A 23138-nucleotide genomic window follows, 5' to 3' on the forward strand; every position below is an offset into this window, starting at 1 on the left:
TAATAAAGGTATGGAAGCATAATGATATCCCCCCCTGTGCCTGAGTTCTACTCCATTCTTAATGGAGTAAAGGGAGTTTCATTTTAAAATATAACACCTTCATGTCTGATTTAATGAGCCAGAATGAGATGAAAGAGAGGGGATTTAAAATTTGGAATTCTTTTATAATAGGCTTCTCAAGCATCTATCTTCATTGTCACAGGCCTGGAGAGATATTTTATAAAAAATAATTTACACATAATTTGAAAAACAACAAAAAATCTTACCACAGAGAGTCAACAGCCATTTAAATCTGCTAGGACTTTGAAAATTGATCTTTCACAGCTCTCATTTTGTTGAAAAATATGTGAAAGACTTCAGCATGGATTTGTTTTTTTACAAGAATGGAGTATTCATAACAAAAGCTATTCCTACTGTTTAGTACTAAAAAAAAGATATGCAAAGGTACTATAAATACACACGTTCTATATAGGTACTAAAATTAATGAAATGTAGAATATTTTTCTAATACTTTTAAAATGTTAAGGCAATGAACATATGAAAACTTATCCCATCTGTGAGTTTGAACTATTGACTACTTTTCACTTACTAAATTATAAAACAGTACCTTACCAATATACCTCAAATATTATATTTTATGTACAGTCAGGATAAGATTCTTGCATACTTTATATACTATAACCACATTTAAATATTTGCCTTTAACCAGGTAAACTTTGGTTGCCATATAAACTTCACTGTTTATCTTAACAATTATGTTTTCATTGGTTAAAAAAAATATATATATATACATATATATATACGTATATATATATGAACTGATGTGAAGAACTGACTCAAATATTTAAGACCCTGATGCTGGGAAAGATTGAAGGCAGGAGGAGAAGGGGATGACAGAGGATGAGATGGTTGGATGGCATCACCAACTCAATGGACATGGTTTTGGGTGGACTCCGGGAGTTGGTGATGGACAGGGAGGCCTGGCATGCTGAGGTTCATGGGGTTGCAGAGTCGGACACAACTGAGCAACTGAACTGATACTGACATGTGTGTGTGTGTGTGTGTGTGTGTGTGTGTGTGTGTGTGTGTGTGTGTGTGAAAGCCCTCTAGTGGCCAAAATTGTAGATAGTTCTACTGTACTTGGGCTTCCCAGGTGGTGCTATTGGTAAAGAACTTGCCTACCAATGCAGGAGAAGTAAGAGACTCGAGGTTCAATCCCCGGGTCAGGAAGATCCCTTGGAAGAGGGCATGGCAACCCACTCCAGTATTCTTGCCTGGAGAATTCCATGGACAGCAGAGCCTGGTGGGCCACAGTCCATGGGATTGCAAAGAGTCAGACATGACTGACTGACCAGCACACACACACTACTCTACTTGGTCAAATTCTCTATTGTTTAAAAAACAGGGAGACTTCCTCGGGAGTGCAGTGGTTGGGACTCTAAGCTTCCAATGCAGGGGGCACAGGTTCGGTCCCTGGTCAGGGACCTAGTGTCCTTCATACCATGTGGCATGGCCAATAAAAAAATAAACAAAGAAATAAAAATTATTAGCCTATTTGTTACATTGCTAATCTAAAACCCAGGAATACTGTTTCTCCTTTCAAAACTACAGTTTCTTTTTTACCAGGGTTTAAATTAATGAAAAGGTGGAATAATTGTGCTACTTTAGATCATTAAGAAAGGAATTTTTAAAAATATGCCATATAATACAAAATTATGAGGCAGTGTGAATAAAATGTGCTGAAATTTCAAAGTTTAACTAGCAGAAAAAATTAGATTTTGCATATGGATTTAGAACACATATAATCCAAGAATTAGAGGATGATGACTAAATATTCCAGGTAATTTGTAGTATCTAGCCATTTAGACATTTTTTTTTCCAGAAGGCTGGTGTTAACCATATGTTTACATAATAACGATGTGAATAATACATTTACATTAAATCATGATGTAAGATAATTATGTTTACATAATAACGATGAGGAATGCTTATACCACAAAAACAGAGTTGTCAAATTTAACTGAGGAAGGCATGTGAGTACACTGCAATAAAGAAGGGAATTATGGTGGACAATAGAAGACGTGATCGTCTAAAGGGAACACAAAGACGGCACTGTCTTGACCTTTTTGAAAGATTTCAAGAGAGGAGAGAAGACTGACTTGCATATAAAGTTTACAGACTTTTCAAACATACACACACCAAGATCATACAAACCAAATCTGTACCCAGGGGTTAACCAGCTTACACCACACCATTTTGAGAGCCCCAGCACAAGAGATTCTATGTCATTATACCAGTCCAATTTAGAACTAGTCTCTTTTTGCACCTTTGAGAAAACCTTTAGACAAACGGTTTTGAAAATGAATATATGCAGATTAGCCTTAAGCAATAAATGAGGGCATCTTACTTGCTGCAGGGTCAGTTTAGCTCTTAAAGCATTCTTTTAACCTTTCATTGCCTTATTACATGTAGAAAGAAGTGCCCATTGAGTTATTCTTCCCAGTACCAAGCAGATCTTATGGAAGACAAGGATTTGTCTAGCTGTTGATAACATTTGTTAGTTTAATGCATGCTTCACTAGTTAAGAGTTAATTTTTTTAAAGTAAATCAAATCCCCAACTTCAATGTTTATTATTACTAAACAAAATTCAACTGCAGTCCACCTCAGAAGATGTAGCAACATGAGGTTGTCGTTGCATGTTACCAAAGGACTTTTATTACAAGCTGTTTCAAAGCATTGCTCAGCAAATAGTGCCAATACACAGATAGTTCACTTAGAGTCAGTGGTCAAAAATAACACAGTAATAATCCAGCTCTCTAAAATATAAGGGGAGTACTCTACAAGGATGTCAATGTCTATATTAGAGAGCTAAGAGTATTTTAGAATCTCCTTCCTCATTAACAAATAAAAGGAAAAACAGTAAAAATCCTTAATTTCATAAACAAAATAAATAAATATGTAAATAAAGAGGCACAATTCACAGTCTTAAATTTGAAACACTGTAAGCAAAAGAAATATAATTTAACTCAAGTCAGTACAGATCTTTAAGCTGGTAGTAGTACCACAGGATGGTACTAGTAAAGTTGACAATAGTCTTCAAGTTTTCAAATTTGTGTCAAATATGAAAAAATTAGATGTGGACTCTGAGTGGGCAGAACTGTAGAAGAGAGGATAGTGAAACAATTAAGTAAGCAAGGGGCTGAACTGTAGGAATGATACAACTAAAAAGGGCCAATGCAAAAGCCTTGAATGCAGCAGTATTATGAAACAGAACACAACATTAACCTGTTCTAAAAAGGAAGAGCAACAACTGCAGGATCCCTCTTCACCCTTCTCCTGCCCCCACTGCCCTGGCCCTCAAGCTATAGAACTGCAATTAGTTAATTACTTCAATTATTAGCCTCCAACTAATAAAATAAAATAAAATAAAATAAAGAACTGCAATTAGAACATGAAATAAACTCGGCTTCACACTGGGGCTTGCTTGGGAAGATGAGTCAGACTTAAGACACGCTGGGAACATAGTTAGGAAAAGTCACCCATACTACTTGAGGTCTAACGGAAGTTCAAAGCAGAGCTACTTAAGTTAAGCAAGACAAAAAGAACTGGCATGGTGATTCTATAAGCACAATTGTGGCAAGAAAAGAAAAGAATCAAAAGAGTACATTATGCAAAAGACAGGTAAAGAAACTCATTTTGAAAGAAACTTGCCCTGAGTGCTTTCTGTGCTAAAGAAACACTCAGTGAAATAAACAAACAACAAAAGAATAAAACGGAAAAGGAATTGAAGACCCAAAGAAGCATGGTGCATTTCCAAACACAACCATTAGCAAACTCACAAGTAAAATGCAAACAGCAAGCTAGAGAACAGACATGACTGCAATGCAATTACTGACAAAAAGGGAAAGCTTGACATGATCTCTGTGACTGCAGAAAGGAGAATCTGGAGTTTCAAATAGGCTTGTTTGGAATACTTTCAGCATCTGGGGTAAAGCTAAAATACCATACAATGAAATAGTAAATAATTGTAATTTCAAGCTAATAAACTGTTTTTAAATGTTTACAGAATTTCTGGACATCTCAGCATCCACATCAGAGGAAGGCAGAGAAGATGGACAAGCTCCAGCCCCCAGGCTCTAACCCGGGCCCATCACTCTCCTTTTCCCACTCTAGTGTTCCTTACACCGTGAGTACCTCAAATACATATGTGTGCATACCCCAGGCCATACTTCCAACTCTGTCCAGTCTCTACAAATAGTCAATATTTTACCAATATTTATTTAAATATTTAAATAGTATTTATTAAAGACAAATAAGTCTGTGGTGCTTAGTCATTCAGTCGTGTCTGACTCTCTTTGCGACCTCAGGAGCTGTATGTAGCCCGCTATGCTCCTCTGTCCATAGGATTCTCCAGGCAAGAATACTGAAGTGGGTTGCCGTCCCCTCCTCCAGGGGATATTCCCAATCCAGAGATTGAACCCAGGTCTCCCGCTTTGCAGGTGGATTCTTTACCATCTGAGCCACCAGGGAAGCCCAAGAATACTGGTGTGGGTAGCCTATCCCTTCTCCAGGGAATCTTCCTGATCCAGGAATCAAACCGGGGTCTCATGCAGTGCAGGCGGATTCTTCACCAGCTGAGCTACCAGGGGAGCCCCAAATAAGTCTACAGATAAATATATCAGTGGTGTGGTCTATATTCAGAAAGCTATAGGAAGCTACCACACTCCTTGAAATGTGTTTGGAGCTCATGTTAGAGGAATTCCAGAATCGAGGGTGCTGCAGTATGTTCCACATGGGAAATATGGACTCTGATTGCACATGGCTGCCGGGTCTCCTGCAGCAGATAGAGGGGAGTGGGGTTGGGGAGCTCTAATGTACGGAGTTCAAGGCAGGAGTCTGTCTTGCTCAGATCTAAAGATAGTGTTGACTGCAGAAATTAGGAAATAACAGTAACTGCAAAGGAAATTCAGAGTTGATATGTGGCACAGAGAATATAGGTTTTCCTAGGAAGTAAACATTATTACGGAACAGAAGGAATAAAACACTCCAAATGCTTAATTTCTCTGAAAGGAAGAAACTACTGAATTTGGGTGTTAAACTATGCAATATGCTGCAGTGAAATCTGTTGGTGAATGGTTGCCACTAACGAATATCCAGCATTTCAAAGATAGACATCAAGGAGAAGTTGCAAGTTAAATGCAAGGAAGAAAAATCTGGTATCAGAAAAGTCTGGTCTCAGCCTTTACCAGGGCAACATCAAACAGAAGAGGGAAAAGCAGTATATACAAAGTTCTGAGGGAAAGTGTGAGCCAAGAATGTCATTCTCAGCTAAGTTGCTATGCAAGTATAAAGATAACAGACGTAACAACCTCATATCTCAAGTACCCAAAATAGATAGCAAACACCAAAATCCACCAGTCCAAAAGATGGAGGGGAAGGCTGTGATGAAAGTGAAAGCCTTAGTTGCTCAGTCCTTTCCAACTCTTTGTGACCCCATAGACTGCAGCCCGCCAGGCTCCTCTGTCCATGAAATTTTCCAGGCATGAATACTGGAGTGGGTTGCCATGCCCTCCTCCAGGGGATCTTCCCAACTCAGGGATCAAACCCGGGTCTTCTGCATTGCAGGCAGATTTTTCACTGCCTGAGCCACCAGGGATTAGCGCAGTATTCCATGGCCAGGTCCACACAGTTTGAAGGACAAAAGTACATTCAGTTCAGTTCAGTCACTCAGTCATGTCCAACTCTTTGAGACCCCATGGACTGCAGCACACCAGGCTTCCCTGTCCATCACCTATTCCCAGAGTTTACTCAAAATCATGTCTATCGAGTCAGTGATGCCATCCATCCATCTCTTTCTCTGTTGTCATTACCAGAATATTAAAAAAAAATTTTTTTAAGTACAGTACCAGAATATTTAAAAAAAAAGTCCTTCAATATAGAGACAATGGACAGAGATTCTCAAGAATATAAGAACACACAGATTACAAGATCTCTTGAATACATCTTTGAAAACAAACACAAATAAAACAACCAAAAATTTACTTGACACTATACTTGACACATGGGCTTATACCAAACATGGAAAAGTATTTCAAATCCAGTTTTCCTTTTTACATTTCATAGTCATTAAATGATAAAATCATAATTTAAAATAAATTCACAAATTATACAATTTATGTAAACTCTAAAAACACATTTAGACTACATATTATCATGAGTACCGATGCTGTTAAAGTTCAAAAGCATGTGTAGGGAGGACAAGCAACAGCTTCAGGAGGAAAGAGGAGATTGGACTGGGAGTAAAGGACTCAGAAGTTTGGGTGTATCTGTGTATTTTATTTTATTTTACTTTTTTCTGTGTATTTTAAATAGGAAAAAAAATAGTTCCTAGGCAAACATGACAAACAAGGATAAATCTGAATCTTTTAAATCAGGTGCTTTTTTTTTTAATTTTTTACACTTTTCTTTCTATATGCTTAATACATTAATAATTAAAAATATTAAAAACTACAAAGCCTGCAAAGTGTAATAGTGTGGTTTACCACGTAGCAGTTTTGAACATTTTAACTATATTTCAAGTGATGTCATCAAATTTCAGATTCTCTATTAAGAAAACAAACAAGAAGAGCCCTGTGGCAAACTTCTTCTGCAGTGATGTCTCTCAGTGAAAAGAAATTAGTCACAAAATATGTTTCCACTGATATCAGATGACTTAAAATATATTGATAACAATGAAAACTGTTCATAAGAAATGTGATCTCAAGTTTAAAAATAACTAAAATATATATGTATTTGGGGACCAGAAGTTAGAAAGCTCACAAGCTCACTGTAAAATTCTTGCTTTGCCTACAAGGATGACATATATTGATATTGTCCTTCAACTAGCTTCATTACATCAGGATGAGTTTGGGAATGAAGCTCTCAGGTAGAGTTCTTTGCCCTTCTTATGAGTGAGTGATCTCGAGTTCATTCACCGTCAGCTCTAGGTGTAACAAGGGTATCTCCCTGCCTCCACTGTGTGGAGTTGAGTTGGCAACCCTGACGCTCTATTTGGACTAACCCATGTTTTCAGACTGTAGTATGTCATTAAATGTTCTCCAGGGGAGGGAAAGCCTCTGATTTGTGTCATTTACCAATTTCTATGGTGTAAATACTCCCGACAGGGCTAATTTCAAGCTACCAATACAATATCACTGAACGGAGAAGGTGTGGAAGCAAGGGGCTCTCACAGCCTGAGCTGACTCCAGCATGCCACTGCCCAGCGTCATTCTGCAAGCTGCTTTGCATCTGTAACTCGGGTCATATTGCAGCTCCAATCTGATTATGGTGAAGTTTAATTTCTCAAATGGTTTAAAACCTGGGTTGGCAAGAGGAGTGCGAATTATTTCTTTTCTTTAAACATCAAAATACATAGAGGTTCAATATATGGGCCATTTCCAATTTACCTTTATATCTCTTTGAGAAATATAGTAAATCAAACACACTAAGCACTTAGCAAATAAAAATGAATAGATACATTTGCTTTTGAAATGTTATAGGGATATTTCCATATACATGTATATGTATATATATATCAATATATAAACAAATAATAGCAAACTTTGCAAACTTCTTTCAAACAATGTCGGCCTTCTGTTAAAAAATCATTTGGCTGTACTAAAGTAAATGAAGACATTTCTCATGCTAAAACTCTGGGAAATTAAAAATAGTAAATATTTTTTTTATTACTAGCCTCAAATATTCCTACTGAAAGCATTTGGATCTGCTTTCTTCACAGATATCTGATAATCATATTATATATGTAGATTGAGATTGAATGAAATACATCTCCAAACAGTTTAATACTGAAACATTAAGCACAAAATATTGCATATGTATTGTAGAAAGTCTCTTCCTTTTGTAAGTAGGCAAGATATCTCCAGAGGACACACTTGCTCAGCTTAAGGTGAAAGGAAGTCATCGCAATTGAGAGACTATTTAAACTGCTTACACTTGTTTATACCAGACACAAAAATTACCTATGTGGCTATTTTAAAAATTGGTAAAAAGCTACTTTAGCAAATTGTCAACTTAAATATGCCCCTTTTACAGGTTACCTGTAGTCACAATTACACTGAATTTTAGATGTTGGCATTTATATTTACAATTATTTTTCCCATTCTGATATGCTGGATAAGTACTTAAACTTTCTTTTTTTCCCCCAAATAAATAGTAATGACTACCATGAGAAAGTCTTTCTACTTTCTCTGGAGTTTAGTGCAACAAGAGACTATGAAAAAAATTTTTTTATCCAGATAATAGCTACCGACCACTCTTGAACCTCACATCTATTAAGAAAAGAAGTGCCATAAGACGTGGAGAGACAAATGAACCAAAGTCAAGCAAATATATAACCTTAAATCAGCTACCCAGTTTAACTTCTCAGTTGACTTCTTTCAGGATGCCCAATGAGAGCATAATTCCAGATTTTCAGTCAACAGAAATTAAAGTACAATGAAACTCCATCATAATGTGGTAAGCAGCATTCAAGAGAGTTATTCGTGTAAAAGGTGGCAGTGATATTACAAGGATAATCAAAAGAATTGGATAAGTCTAAATAATTCAACGGTTTAGAATACTATGGGTCTAGTTGTGTGTTCCAAATCTATAAAGTCCAAGCTGGAATTTGGCACCCCTACTCTGTCGTAAATGTAGAAGGGGGAAAAATATTTAGTACCAAGTCTATTTGGGATCTCCTGTATAGTGACAGAAATTCAGGCATCTCCTGATTAGCTGTCATTTGTCTCAAGCCCCCATGGAGAATGCTGGGAATGATGAAGAACATGAATATGAGAACTCTCCTCAATTTTCCTGGCTCCCCAAGGTTGGGGGCGGGGGAAGGTCTCACTCTTCTTTCCATATCCAGCCTCCTCATTAGACCACTTTCCTTTAAAAATGTGGGCTGGGTTAAGAATAAAAACCAATCTTCAATCACTATCATCCAAAGTTGCATCATCATAGGGCATATAATTGCATGGTTTATACTATGTTCTCCAATACTAGAGGATTGCAATGGACAATCCCACATATCATATTCCTAAGCATGTAGATTTTATACTAAATAAAGAAATATTAGAGAAAAAAAACATTAAATTGGTTCCTAAATTATTATTAATCTATCTAATATACTACTTCTCCTGCTCTTTCCTCTCCTTTTCTAAATTTATTTATACAAAAGCTTCTACATATATTAATATATCTGTAATAAACAACTCCTCTTCTTTCTGTTCTTTCCTTTACAGACTAAACGATTAAGCACCATACAAATCTCTTGTAAAAAGTCAATTTTGAATTGAAGAAAACCCATCCATTGAAAATGCCTGTCAACATTATAAGTATCTATCTTGTTGATTTGTACAAGTAAATTTGACAGACTGATATCAGCAAGCCAATATACAAAGTCACCAACAGAAATTGAATATTTATATTATTAAAGATCACATTATTAGGTATTCATCATTACCAGAGACCACAGTTAACAGAAATAATAAGTATAAAGTTATAATGAAAGGTTGGAGTGCCGTCTATCAGTGGAAAACAAGGGGGAAATGTGAACAATCAGAAGTATATCTCTTTGTCTTATAAAGCTTCTGAAGTTTTCTGTTCTACCAGCTTTCTGTCTACATTCAGACTCCATTGATGGCTCAGTATAACTTGTTTTTTTTTTTCCCAAGGCTTTTCTTTATTTCTAGCATCAGATCTGCAATACCTATTCCCTTATCTCGTTCATTGTCATGACCCACAAAGGAAAAGGAAAAGTTCACAAATAAAGGCATATTTCTTATAAAGAAAGAATACTGCCCAAACTTGTCATGAAAATATCATTTTGTAATCAGAATAGCAAAAGTAAAAAGGTTTATAATAATTACTGTGGCAAGCATGTAACCCAAAGTAGGTATTTTATTTAGATAGTTCGGTAGCCATTGTTTGAAAAGAGAAGAAAGAAAGGTTTTTGGTCTCAGCGTAAGCAGCTGAACTCCTCACGTTAATGTTACTGACCTGAGGCATCAAGAAATCTTCATGTGGAAGCACATGGCACAATAATTTTGGTGAGTAATTTTAAATTAAAATAAAAAATAGGCCCTCAGTTCTACCTCCAGGAATTTATCCTATCTGTGTGTGTATGTATGTATTTATACATATAATTTAATACTTTCACTTAAGTACTATTTATTACATATGTATATATGTGTAACTGTAAACATATCCCCATCATGTATATGAGCTTGCTAATCTAAATATCACTAGTTAAAGCACTGTTTGCCAGAAACAAGTAAAAGAACAAAAGCACATTTTTCACAAACTGAAAGAAGCAAAGCAAAATGAAAACACAAAACATAATGAAATGTCCATCAGTGGGAAACTGGGGTATAAAACTGAGTGCAGCTGAATAAAACTGATGGAGAAAGGCCTGATGTACTGATATGGCTGACTAAGAAAGATCGAGAAGCTGCATTTTTAAACAAGAACAAAATACAGGATGGTACATATGGTGGGATTGAGTTTACTATGAAAATCCCCGAGGAAGACTCTAAGTTGGAAATTAATATATGCTTTTTCCATAATCTTAACGCAGTAAGTTTTATAATTCTATCACATTTTCCCTTCAGCCTTGGAATAGATTCACTGTTTGACGAAGTAGCAGATGAAGTAATTAGCTTGCTTTTAAAGTCCATGTTGTATATATAGTGAAATAATGCAAATATGCACATATATAAATAACAGAATCACATTCAACTCTAAGTGATGCTAATATGATACAATGTCAGGGGAATAGAGATCAGTGAGTCTAGATTTATACACAGTATATTTATACGCTCACTCCTCAGCATATGGACACTGAACAGACTACATATTTAAACCTACCTCCCAAGATCCTTTGTTATGCTGAGTTTGCACACATAGCTAAACTCCATAATTCAAAGGAGTTATGTTGGAAATCCTCTGAAAATAATACACTTTTGAAAAAATGAAGGTATATGTGTGAAGGTTTTATAGAAGGATAAACCATTTGTGTTGAGACAGTGGGACTGATAACGTTCTGGGATTTTGGAATATAAAGAAAAATGTACTTGGAACATAAAGAAAGATATTTTTTTGATATATCTTTGCATTTAAATTTTCACCATGTGTATATGTCATTTTTTAAAAATCACAACACATCCTTAGAGAAATAAAGGTATCTAGAAATAGGACAAAAATAAAAAGATTTAGGAAGGGGCATCTGTAGTCAAGAGTATTGAATGCCGTCTATGTGACTTAGGCCTAGGTTTATGATGAGTGTGCTTCCATAAATAATTATAAATCACATGTACAACCTTACAGATAAAAAGCCAAAATCAAGGCAGTCATTTAATGTTACCAGTGCTGAGTTTCTCTTTTCAGCCCCTTACTGACAGCCATAATAAGTGACATTTCTCACACTCAGGTGTTTCTCATGGGTGCCTGCCTGCCTCAACCATCTCTACTGTCACATCACTTTATTCTTTAGGTCACAATCATGCGACATTTTTCAAAAATGAAAAATTCCTTGACCTAAACCACTTCAGTGGCCCCTACGCATCAACTAGGTAAATTCTAAGCTTTTAAACAAGCCCATGAACTGTCCCCTACCATACTCCCCTTCTCTCAGTAAAAGAATACTTGAATGTGAACTGTGGCATATGGTGGATACCAACCCAATGGAATATAAGTGGTATGGTCAACTTCCAGAAAATACCTTTAAGGGAGGAGTTTTTGATCTGCTGCCCTTTCCTCCTTTCTGATGCCTGAAATGTTGACGCAATGACTGAAGCGGCCATCTTGGGCCACAAAATAGGAGATGAACATTGAAGATGCACTGGACTGCCTGTCTTATATGAGAGATAAGTTGATTCCTCACTCAATTAAACTCCAGCTATGTGGAGAATTAGCCCCTCAGAGTTAAGTCTGATCAGAGTGAGTACAAAACATCCTTTATGATTTCATTTCCACCTATCTTTCTAACTTCATCTCTCATCACTCCTATAACTGCATTCTACATTGAAGCTATGTCTATCTACCACTCCCCATGTTATTTCCTATGTCTGCATATTAGTGTAAGCTGTTCCCTGTGTCTGAGATGTTCTACTCCTACATCTACTCAGCCTCAGCTCCTTTTCATGGGAAGTGAGCCACGGCACTCAACAGAAGACAAAAACAGTCTCTCCCTGGCCCTTCACTACATAATCTGTTTGACACCTAACAGCTGTTTCAGAAAGTTCAGACAAATCTTAGAGTTGAAGAAAGTCTTCTTAACCTATCACCCATGCTCACTGGTCCAGGAGGGGAGAAACAGGTAGAAAGAATTTAGAAGAAATACTATGGAGATAAAAAGTGAATCTCAAATATCATTATGAATATCCTTACAGAAAAAGAGAATATACTGCATCCAGTAAAAAGGAATATTGTTCTATGAAAATGTGTAATAAAAAAATAAGAAAGGCTTTTCATATATTAAACACTTTATGACCACATTTAAAACTCCAGTAAAAAGATTAGAAGATAAAATTCCAGAAAGTATGATAAAATGGCTGAAATGAAAACTAGGAAAGAAATGATAAAAAACATTGTAGGATCAATCTGGAATATTCTATAATCAACTTCTAAGAATTATCAGAAAGAGAGAAAAGAGACTGTGGAGACAGAATTATCAAAAACAGTATGTGAGTGCATCACAAAACAGTGAATTATACTCAGAAAATACTCACTGAACTATGCATATAGTCATTCTTTATCTCATGTAAAGCCAGTCATAATCACTGACCACAAACTACTGGGTAGGCCAAAAAGTTAAGTCAGAGCCAAACGAACTTTTTGGCCAACTCAATACTTGCCAGAATGTAATTCTAGGCACTGGAAAGAAGAATGAGTAAAACAATGTTTCTGCTTTTCATGATCTTATTCTATTAAAGAAGAAAGACATAAAAGATCATAACTACAATATGATGACCTAATAAACATTTATAAGACCTCTTCCCAGGAGACCCAGGTGGCTCAGTGATAAAGAATCCCCCTGCCAATGAAGGAGCTGCAGGAGACATGAATTCGATCCCTGGGTTGGGAAGATAAGTTGGAGGAGGAAATGGCAACCCACTCCAGTATTCTTGCCAGGGTAATCCCATGGACAGAGGAGCCTGGTGGGCTAGAGGCGATGGGAATGCAGAGTTGGACATGACAGAGCTACTGAGCATGCATGGAAGAATTCTCTAGAAGAGTGTAGAAGGAATACATAGCCCATCCAAGTTGGAATTTCACAACATAATATTTAAGTGTTACATTTATGAGTTAATACAGTACTGTTCCTATGTTTCATTTTATTTTGAATCATTTCCCATAAAATGTGTTTTGGTATTTAATGTTAAAAATAAACCTTTATAATTTATGTAATCCAAATGTTACTGAGCAAAACCAAGTAATTCCATTGCTTTTTTAATTGTGTAACATATATACAGATAAACATAAAAAGCTTACTATAGGTCAAAAGATTTTTTCAAAGTGAACACAGCCAGGTGACAAACACAGAAATCAAGATTCTGAATAGTCAGTTCAGTCAGTTTAGTTGCTAAGGCGTGTCCGACTCTTTGTGACCTGATGGACTGCAGCAGGCCAGGGCTCCCTGTCTATCACCAACTCCGGAGTTTACCCAAACGCATGTCCATTGAGTCGGTGATGCCATCCAGCCATCTCATCCTCTGTCGTCCCCTTCTCCTCTGGCCTTCAATCTTTCCCAGCATCAGGATCTTTTCAAATGAGTCAGCTCTTCACATCAGGTGACCAAAGTATTGGAGTTTCAGCTTCAACATCAGTCCTTCCAATGAACACTCAGGACCGATTACTTTTAGGATGGACTGGCTGGATTTCCTTGTAAGCCAAGGGACTCTCAAGAGTCTTCTCCAACACCACAGTTCAAAATCACCAATTCTTTGGCACTCAGCTTTCTTTATAGTCCAACTCTCACATCCATACATGAATAGTGGAAAACCCATAGCCTTGGCTAGATGGACCTTTGTTGGCAAAGTAATGTCTCTGCTTTTTAATATGCTGTCTAGGTTGGTCATAACTTTCCTTCTAAAGAGTAAGCATCTTGTAATTTCATGGCTGCACTCACCAACTGCATTGATTTTGGAGCCCCCAAAAATAAAGTCAGCCACTGTTTCCACTGTTCCCCCATCTATTTGCCATGAAGTGATGGGACCAGATGCCATAATCTTAGTTTTCTGAATGTTGAGCTTTAAACCAACTTTTTCACTCTCATCTTTCATTTTCATCAAGAGGCTCTTTGGTTCTTCTTTGCTTTCTGCCATAAGGGTGGTGTCATCTGCATATCTGAGGTTATTGATACTTCTCCCAGCAATCTGATTCCAGCTTGTGCTTCATCCAGCCCAGCATTTCTCATGATGCACTCTGCATAGACATTAAATAAGCAGGTTGAAATATACAGCCTTGACTTACTCCTTTCCTGATTTGGAACCAGTCTGTTGTTCCATGGCCAGTTCTAACTATTGCTTCCTGACTTGCATATAGATTTCTGAAGAGGCAGGTCAGGTGGTCTGGTATTCCCATCTCTTTAAGAATTTTCCACAGTTTATTGTGATCCACACAGTCAAAGGCTTTGGCATAGTCAATAAAGCAGAAATAGATGTTTTTCTGGAACTCTCTTGCTTTCCTGCTGATCCAGTGGATGTTGGCAATTTGATCTCTGGTTCCTCTGCCTTTTCTAAAACCAGCTTGAACATCTGGAAGTTCACAGTTCACATACTGTTGGAAGCCTAGCTTGGAGAATTTTGAGCATTACTTTACTAGCATGTGAGATGAGTGCAATCATGCTGTAGTTTGAGCATTCTTTGGCATTGCCTTTCTTTGGGACTGAAATGAACACTGACCTTTTCAAGTCCCATGGCCACTGCTGAGTTTTCCAAATTTGCTGGCATATTGAATGCAGCACTTATACAGCACCATCTTTTAGATCTGAATTAGCTCAATTGGAATTCCATCACCTCCACTAGCTTTGTTCCTAGTGATGCTTCCTAAGGCCCACTTGACTTCACATCCCAGGATGTCTGGCTCTAGGTGAGTGATCACACCCTTGTAATTATCTGGGTCATGATCTTTTTTGTATAGTTCTTCTATGTATTCTTGCCACCTCTTCTTAATATCTTCTGCTTCTGTTAGGTCCATACCATTTCTGTCCTTTATTGAGCCCGTCTTTGCATGATATGTTCCCTTGGCATCTCTAATTTTCTTGAAGAGATCTCTAGTCTTTCCCATTCTATTGTTTTCCTCTATTTATTTGCACTGATTACTGAGGAAGACTTTCTTATCTTCCCTTGCTATTCTTTGAAACTCTGCATTCAAACGGGTATATCTTTCCTTTTCTCCTTTGCCTTTCACTTCTCTTCTTTTCCCTGCTATTTGTAAGGCCTCCTCAGACAGCCATTTTGCTTTTTTGCATTTCTTTTTCTTGAGGATGGTCTGGATCCCTGTCTCCTGTACAATGTCACGAACCTCTGTAGATAGTTCATCAGGCACACTGTCTATCAGATCTAGTGAGAAATAAATCTATTTCTCACTTCTATTGTATAATCGTAAGGGATTTGATTTAGGTCATAACTGAATGGTCTGGTGGTTTTCCCTACTTTCTTCAATTTAAGTTATTACCAGAACCCAAAACATCTCTGGGTCTGGGTCCCTTCTAATCACTGCCCTCTCCCAAAGGAAACGACTTCCCTGACATCCAGGAGCATGGATTAGTTTTACTATCCTTGAACTTCATAACAATGGAATCACATCCCATATGTACTCTTGGGTCTAGCTTATTTGGCTAAGTATTATATGATAAGATATTTCTACATTGTTGGATATATAGTTTTATTTTAAATAAAGCTTTTTTATAAATAATATTTTTAGATTTGCTGTATATTTGAGAAAAAATGCAGCGAGTTTCAGCCTGATTTTCCCTATTATCAGAAGCTTATATTAGCATGGAATATTTGCCACAATTAACACACCAACATAGTCCCACTGTTAACTAAACCTCTGCTGTTATTGTTGTTTAGTCACTAAGTTGTGTCCAACTCTTAGCAACCCCATGGACTGTAGGCTCCTTCGTCCATGTGATTTCCCACCCAAGAGTAGTGAGAATTATTTCCTCCTACAGGGGGCCTTTCTGACCTATGGATCAAACCCTTGTCTCCTGCATTGGTAGGTGGGTTCTTTACAACTGAGCCATCAGGAAAGCCTGTTAACTAAATTATATTTACTGAAATTTTCTCCATTTATCCATTATGTCTTTTTTGTTCCAGGGTCCTGTCTAAGACCTCACATCATATACAATCATCATGTCTCTTTAGGCTTTCTTTGTTCCAGTTTCTCAGATTTTTCTTTTTTTTCTTTTTCTTGAACTTGACCGTTTTAAGGATTATTAGTTGGATATTTTACAGAATGTCACTCAACTAGGATTTATCTGATGTTTTTCTCATGGTTAGTCTGAGGAAATGTGATTTCAGGGAGAAGACTGAAGAGGTAAAGTGCCCACTGACATCACATGATATAGAGGGTATTTAATATCAATATGATTTATCACTGTTGATGTTAATCTGAATCACTTTGCTTTAGGTAGTGTTTCTCAGATTTCCCAACTGCAAAGTTACCCGTTTTTTTTTTTCCCCATCCGTTTCATATTACCAAGTAAGTAATATATATGAGGAAATGACAGGTTTATTTGACATAACATGACAGGCTATGACTCCAAAGCATAGCATCTTAACTAATATACTACATAGAGACCTACAAGAAAATCACATTTACCACAGATCCAATGTATGACATACATGTAGAATATCAGTCCAAAGAACACAGACACACTATAAATGTGTTTTTCTTACAGAATCATCTAAATTATCAAAGTAGTTAATTAACTTGATCATTAGATCAGTATGCATCTATAGAAATAGTCTTAGACTGAGCTGATATAAGGCCAAGTGAAAGAACTAGACAATAACTATATAGTTCATATAAAGATCATCTGAAGATATGGGTTAGTAAATTTTTGGATGACTATTTTCCTTTTTCATTCTTTTTACACATGTAGACCTAATTACAGATTTTCTAAAGAAAATTTCCAAAAATACACACCATATCATATTAAAAGTTGTTATTACAGAAGAAAATACAGAAGAAAGCTGACGGAATTTATTCATAGAACATGAAAACAGATCACACATTTAATGTATTAAGGAATACCTTATTAAGTATATAACAAATAAGTTGTTGCTATGATTTTTATCTAAAAAGACACAGTTTCTAAGTCCAGTGGGACATATGCCTGAAGAAAAATATTGTCTTTCTTTAGTTTAATGTCAAATATTCTATTACCTTAACAACTCAGAAAGCAATATACTATATTTTCTATATACTATACTGTAAATTATAAATACCCTCGACTCTTAAACGCCATTCAGTACTTTAAATTACTTTCTCAATGGCCAGTCACTGAAGTTACATTTGTTCATTTTATGTTTAAACTCACTTTTCATTCTCCTTTTTGAACTGAAGTAAAAATAAGACACTGGATAACTCATATCTCCGGTACACTCAGTAGTAATAGAAATGACAATGATCTTCAAACACAGATTCTGCTGTCATCATTCATCCCTGAGGCAAAATGACTCTTGATCTTCATGCTAACCTTGAAGATGTGGTCTGCCCTGACTGTTCTACACCACAAATCTGAATAATCAATTTAAATCAGCAAGAAATACACTGAAGCCTTTCTAGAAAACTTATGCTATTAAAGTTCAATCAACTTAAAACTGCTATTCATACTAAACTTCAAAAGAGTAGGAGAAAACTATGTTGAGCTTCTACATGATCCAGTGGTGTGCTGGGAGTCAGTTCAAACTGGCTTACAAGAAGCACTTGCTAAATATTTAGGAACTTGTGAACCTATTGTAAAACACAGACATTTAAAAAAATTATTATGTAAAATTACAATTAATCATACTAAAAACAAAGGTAACAAATATTCAAAATTTTTCAATCAAAGCTGTGCTATTATATGTAACTTTGAGGTCATTTACATCTATTGTGTGTGGCAGAAGTTCTACATAACACACAATTGTATGCTACTGTGCATCTTTTCCCAATTCCACATTCAGTAACATCGAGTTAGTAGCCTGAAGTAAGTCATCGTGGGAATACTTAAGCCATGAAAATAAGAAAATAAGCAAATGTCATAAACAAGGGTTTTGTTTCCACATATCAGAGAACTGACTGTTAAACCTTTATCAACACACCACCAACCAAGCACACATTTAACCCCCCCAACTCTGCCAATACTATCTGCACCCCTTCCCTCAAATTTCTTAGTGTTGATTGTCTTCAGAAATATTTCTTTTGGGTAAACTTTCAGCTTTGTACATAACACTGATTCATTTAAAAATAATAAATATTTTTACCCTTTTGAGAGAAAAGTAGAAAATCAATGCCATGCCCCCAAATCATTTATCAGCGAGACAGTGTCTCTGTGAATTTGAATTTTACAAATTTTTAATGTAAAGAAAGGTATGAGAGCTTACTGTTGGTAGACAGAAGTGGGTTTAATCTTACTACTTACTACACTGGGAACATAATCTAAAGCTTGAATTCTTGCTTCCTAAAAAAAATGTGGCAATATCCGATGTTGCAAAGTTTTTGTGAACAGCACCATGAGATGATATATGTGAAGTTATCATAGATGCTCAGTAAATGTAAGCTATCTTATAGTGCACACATGGGCTTGGCAACTTATCAACACATGTGAAAATAGAAGCTATGATTCAAAAATAGTTAACAAGTGCAAGGTAGATTAACATTCTCTAAATTGTTTGTATATTTATACGGAGTATTAGCAAACCAAAGCTCAGAGGAGTTCCACATGTAAGAAGCCAATATATATGGCTTCTCTGGTGGCTTAGAAGGTAAAGAATCTGCTTGCAATGTGGGAGACCCAGGTTCGATCCTTTGAGTCAGGAAGATCCCCTGGAGAGGGAATGGCTACCCACTTCAGTATTCTTGCCTGAAGAATTCCATGGACAGAAAGCCTGGAAGGCTACAATCCATGGGGGTCCGAAGAGTTGGACAGGACTGAGCAACAAATACTTGTACTTTGCTTTCATCTATCTATCTATCTATCTATCTATTTAGCAGCGTTCCTACAAGTTCTCATATTTTTCTTGATTTTCCAATTTCAGTAAATTGCTAACGCATTTCTCGCCACAGTACTATATCTAATAGTGTAATGAGTTCTCTCAGTTCTAGCTGAGTCATGTGACTAAATATGTATTTATTGATGTTTCATTTCTCTGGTAGTACCTGAGTCATGATCTTAGTACTTCTCTACAAACAAAATTATATACCGTGGAAATTTCCTCATAGCACCTGTAAATATCAGTTGTTTCTAAAGTACTTTAGGAAATTATATTGAGATGAAGCATGACACTTGGATGCTTTTACAAAGGCCTGCAACATATCTAGGCTATAGAGAATTTAAGATAATGGTAAGTTTTTAAAGAGGGTTCAGAAGTCAGCCAAAAGAAATTACAGATTATATACTTATCTATGGATAACTCTTTTAGAAACAAATTATTATTAAAGAAATAGCCTGAAGGGTGGAATTACAATGGATGTTAGTAAGTTAAAGCTTTGTAGTTAAAGGAATCAGTCAAATGCAGTCTATCAAAGGACACATCAAGAACAGATGAGCTTACATTTTTGGTATAAATGATTAATTATACTAAAATGCAACTACACAAAGAAAAATTTCTTGGCAGGGACTGATACTTATTGCCCAAATATAAAGTGACTCTGTTTATGAATTCTTTTTTAAAGTATCTCTTTGAAAATAAAGTAGATCATATATCTGTAATCTTTTAATTGTCATTTACTTGAAGACTTGAAAACATCACAAAGCTCTTTTGCATCAGTGCTCTTTTGCATGATTGATGCCAAGACACATACTGGACAACAGTTGAATAAGAGGGGGCAAAACATGTCAATATAGTCAGTATTTCTCTCTTATAACTTCTCATCCCATGCTTTTTCTGTCAGGGCTTTATTCTAATTCTTTCCTTAATCTTAACTTCATTTGAGGTTAATATGAATTATTTATAACTTATTTCAGAAAGTATCTAACATAAATTTTATTATTGTTACTGTCATTCTATAAAATTTCCAGGACTGAATATCTCCTATTATGGCAGCTTCAGGGACCTGAAACTCTCACCCACCTGGAGATTCACTGCCTTTCTTGCCATAACACGCTACCCCTATTCCTGGTAAACAAAACAAAGCAAAAGGTAATGCCTGCTCCCTGGTGGCTCAGTGGTAAAGAATCCTCCTGCAATGCAGGAGGTGTGGACTTGATCCTGGGTCAGGAAGATCCGTGGAGAAGGAAATGGCAACCCACTCCAGTATTCTTGCCTGGGAAACCCCATGGACAGAGGAGCCTGGCAGGCTACAGTTCATGGTGTTGCAAAGAGTTGGACATGACTTAGCAACTAAACAACAACAATTCTGATGTTGTGTTTCTCTTGGTCTTTTCACTGCGAATTCATTCTTGTCTTACTTATATTTGAATAAGCCATTTCAATTCTCGTCTGTAACATTGCTAGATATGCATTTATTATAATTTTGTTCCTCAGGAGCCCAAATCAAGGTTTTAATTACTCTCAACTGTTGATACAGCCTCTGGCCAGCAGTCTCATACCCATTCTTCTCCCCTTGTCATCAATCTTATATATCATTGCCAAGTTTCTCTTTTAAAAGCAACTCTTACTGCATCACCTCCCATATCTAAAATATTGAATTCATTTCAATGACTACTAATTGCATCTATGCATTTCACACTCTGTGCGTCATCCCAGAGGTTTCTCACCCTTCTGCTATACATGCACTAAGCTTCAAACAAGTGTCTGAGCTTTCTTGACTTATAAATTTGCTAATGATGTGTCCTTTACCTGGACTGTCCTCCTCTAGCATGCTATAAAATTCTCCAAATTCTCCAAGCCTATGCATTCATTCTTTGATTCATCTAGCAAAGAGGGACACATTGATGACTAAGATGAACATTTTTCTATCCTTATGAAGTTTCAGTATGGAGGCAACAAAAGAAAATTTTAAAAAGATCTTACATGTAAATGGCTGCAATTGTGAGAGGTGCCAAGATGGAAAAATTAGTGGTACTATTTTCTAAAAATGAATAAACAACACAACTGAAACTTTTTTTTTGACATTTTCTTTATCCCTTACAACTACAAAGATTAATAATCATTCCATATTTATCACTCTCTGGTCTGTATTATACTTATTTGCAATCTGAACTTCTCCTATTTTGGGGATTGTAAGTAACTCCCAAAACACCTATTCCTCTCAGATAAGTAAATCTAAATCAGTCATTGTCCCTACCCTGGACAGTAAGACATAAAATGGGAGACTACTGGGCTGTTTTCAGGAAAAAAATATCCTCTGTCTTAAGAAAGATAACCATAAGATTACATGGTATGTTTTTCTTCTGCTGCTCATTGATATTCAAGATGTAACGCCTGGAAGTACAGCAGATAATTAGTCACCAGAATGAGTTCAATACCAAAACCAAGGATGACACAATGGTGCAATAAAGGAAGACTGGCTCTTGATGATATCACCGAACTGCTGAATGAACCAATTCTGTGGTACCCACAGACAGACCTATCTCAAAACTTGCTATTAAGTGACTTTCAAATTTCCCTCTCTGTTTAAGCCAGCAATTTGCAGCAAATAGGGACATATTACAATACTAGACTATAAACATGCTGAGAATGGAGACTGGTGTCATTTTTTGCTGATAATAGCTGGTCAAAAATAGTAGCTGGGAAAATTAAGGTTGGATTTCAACTAAAATATTTTTCATGTATAGTCTATCTCTGTGTGTCTATGTGTGCATGTGTCCAGGTTGTTAAGGACTGCACTATTAGGTTTAAAGTCTCAGCTCAATTAGAATGTGTTTCCTGTGATGCTATAACACACAGGCTGAACACCTATGATGATATAAAAAGACAAAGAGGAAAAGTACTCGACTTTTGTTAATCTTATTCTTTAGTAAGGGAAGGATTCGTGTCTTGTCTCCATAACAGGCCATAAACACAGTCAAGTAATTTGCAAGTTTAAACAAAAAAGGTCTAAGTGTCAGAGAAGTTGAAAATATTGAAAGGTCTCCAGAGATGACAAGACATATGAATGCTGGCAAGGCACCAAATCGGAAGAGAGCTACAGGGATACATATGTGATTTTAGTCAACAGCTGGCTCTAGATGAATAGGTTGTTGAGATGAATCTTTTTTACTGTAAATGAAAGTCAGGGAGAAGATTTTCTAACAAAGGTCTCATTTCAAGTAATATAAATTACCATATGGCTTATGAACTCAGAGTATAAACCAACAGAACCAGTAACTTATTTCACTATATGAAATACCCTCAATGGCAACGTTCTAGCTGAGAAATAAAGACATCATCCATTACTCAAAGAAACAAATAGGAATGACTTTTCAAATGCCAGGTCAGATGAAGAATATGACTATGCACCATAAAGAATGAGGTAGGCCTGGCTCTCAGCTCAAAAGTTTATGAAATATTTGACCCAAGAGACAACATTAGATGAGAATATAAATGTGATTCAATTTTCTGTTGACTCAGGTGTAAATGCAACAGCAGGCTGTCAGATATTCCAGAGAGCCCTGCCTGCACTCCCTGGGTGCATTACCCTGTACCATCTATCTGCCTTATACATCTTTAACTCCCATCAGGCTCTTTTATTAAGAACATGAGCAAGATTAAACATCATTTTTTATAATATCAGCATTTGACATTTCCCAAGCTTCTAATTCTTAGAATACTCGAACACTGCGTTTTGCCTCTTTCCCACAGCAGCCCCACTAAAATATCAGAATTCTTCAGAGGACCAATATTCTATATACTGGAGTCAAATAAAAATCATAGCCAATGTTTATTAAGTGGATTCCATGTGCCCGGAATTAAACCAAGCACTTAATGTACATTATCTCAAT

At 36.4% G+C, this 23138-nt stretch overlaps 1 protein-coding gene across 2 annotated transcripts in view; it reads right to left on the bottom strand.

The window, feature by feature from the left end:
• The window catches only part of PRR16 (proline rich 16), a 165515-nt gene that overhangs the window by 15909 nt on the left and 126468 nt on the right, over positions 1–23138 (bottom strand). The window lies entirely within an intron of this gene.

Source organism: Muntiacus reevesi, chromosome 1 (genome assembly GCF_963930625.1).
Source record: "Muntiacus reevesi chromosome 1, mMunRee1.1, whole genome shotgun sequence".
In the NCBI taxonomy this organism is placed as follows: domain Eukaryota; kingdom Metazoa; phylum Chordata; class Mammalia; order Artiodactyla; family Cervidae; genus Muntiacus; species Muntiacus reevesi.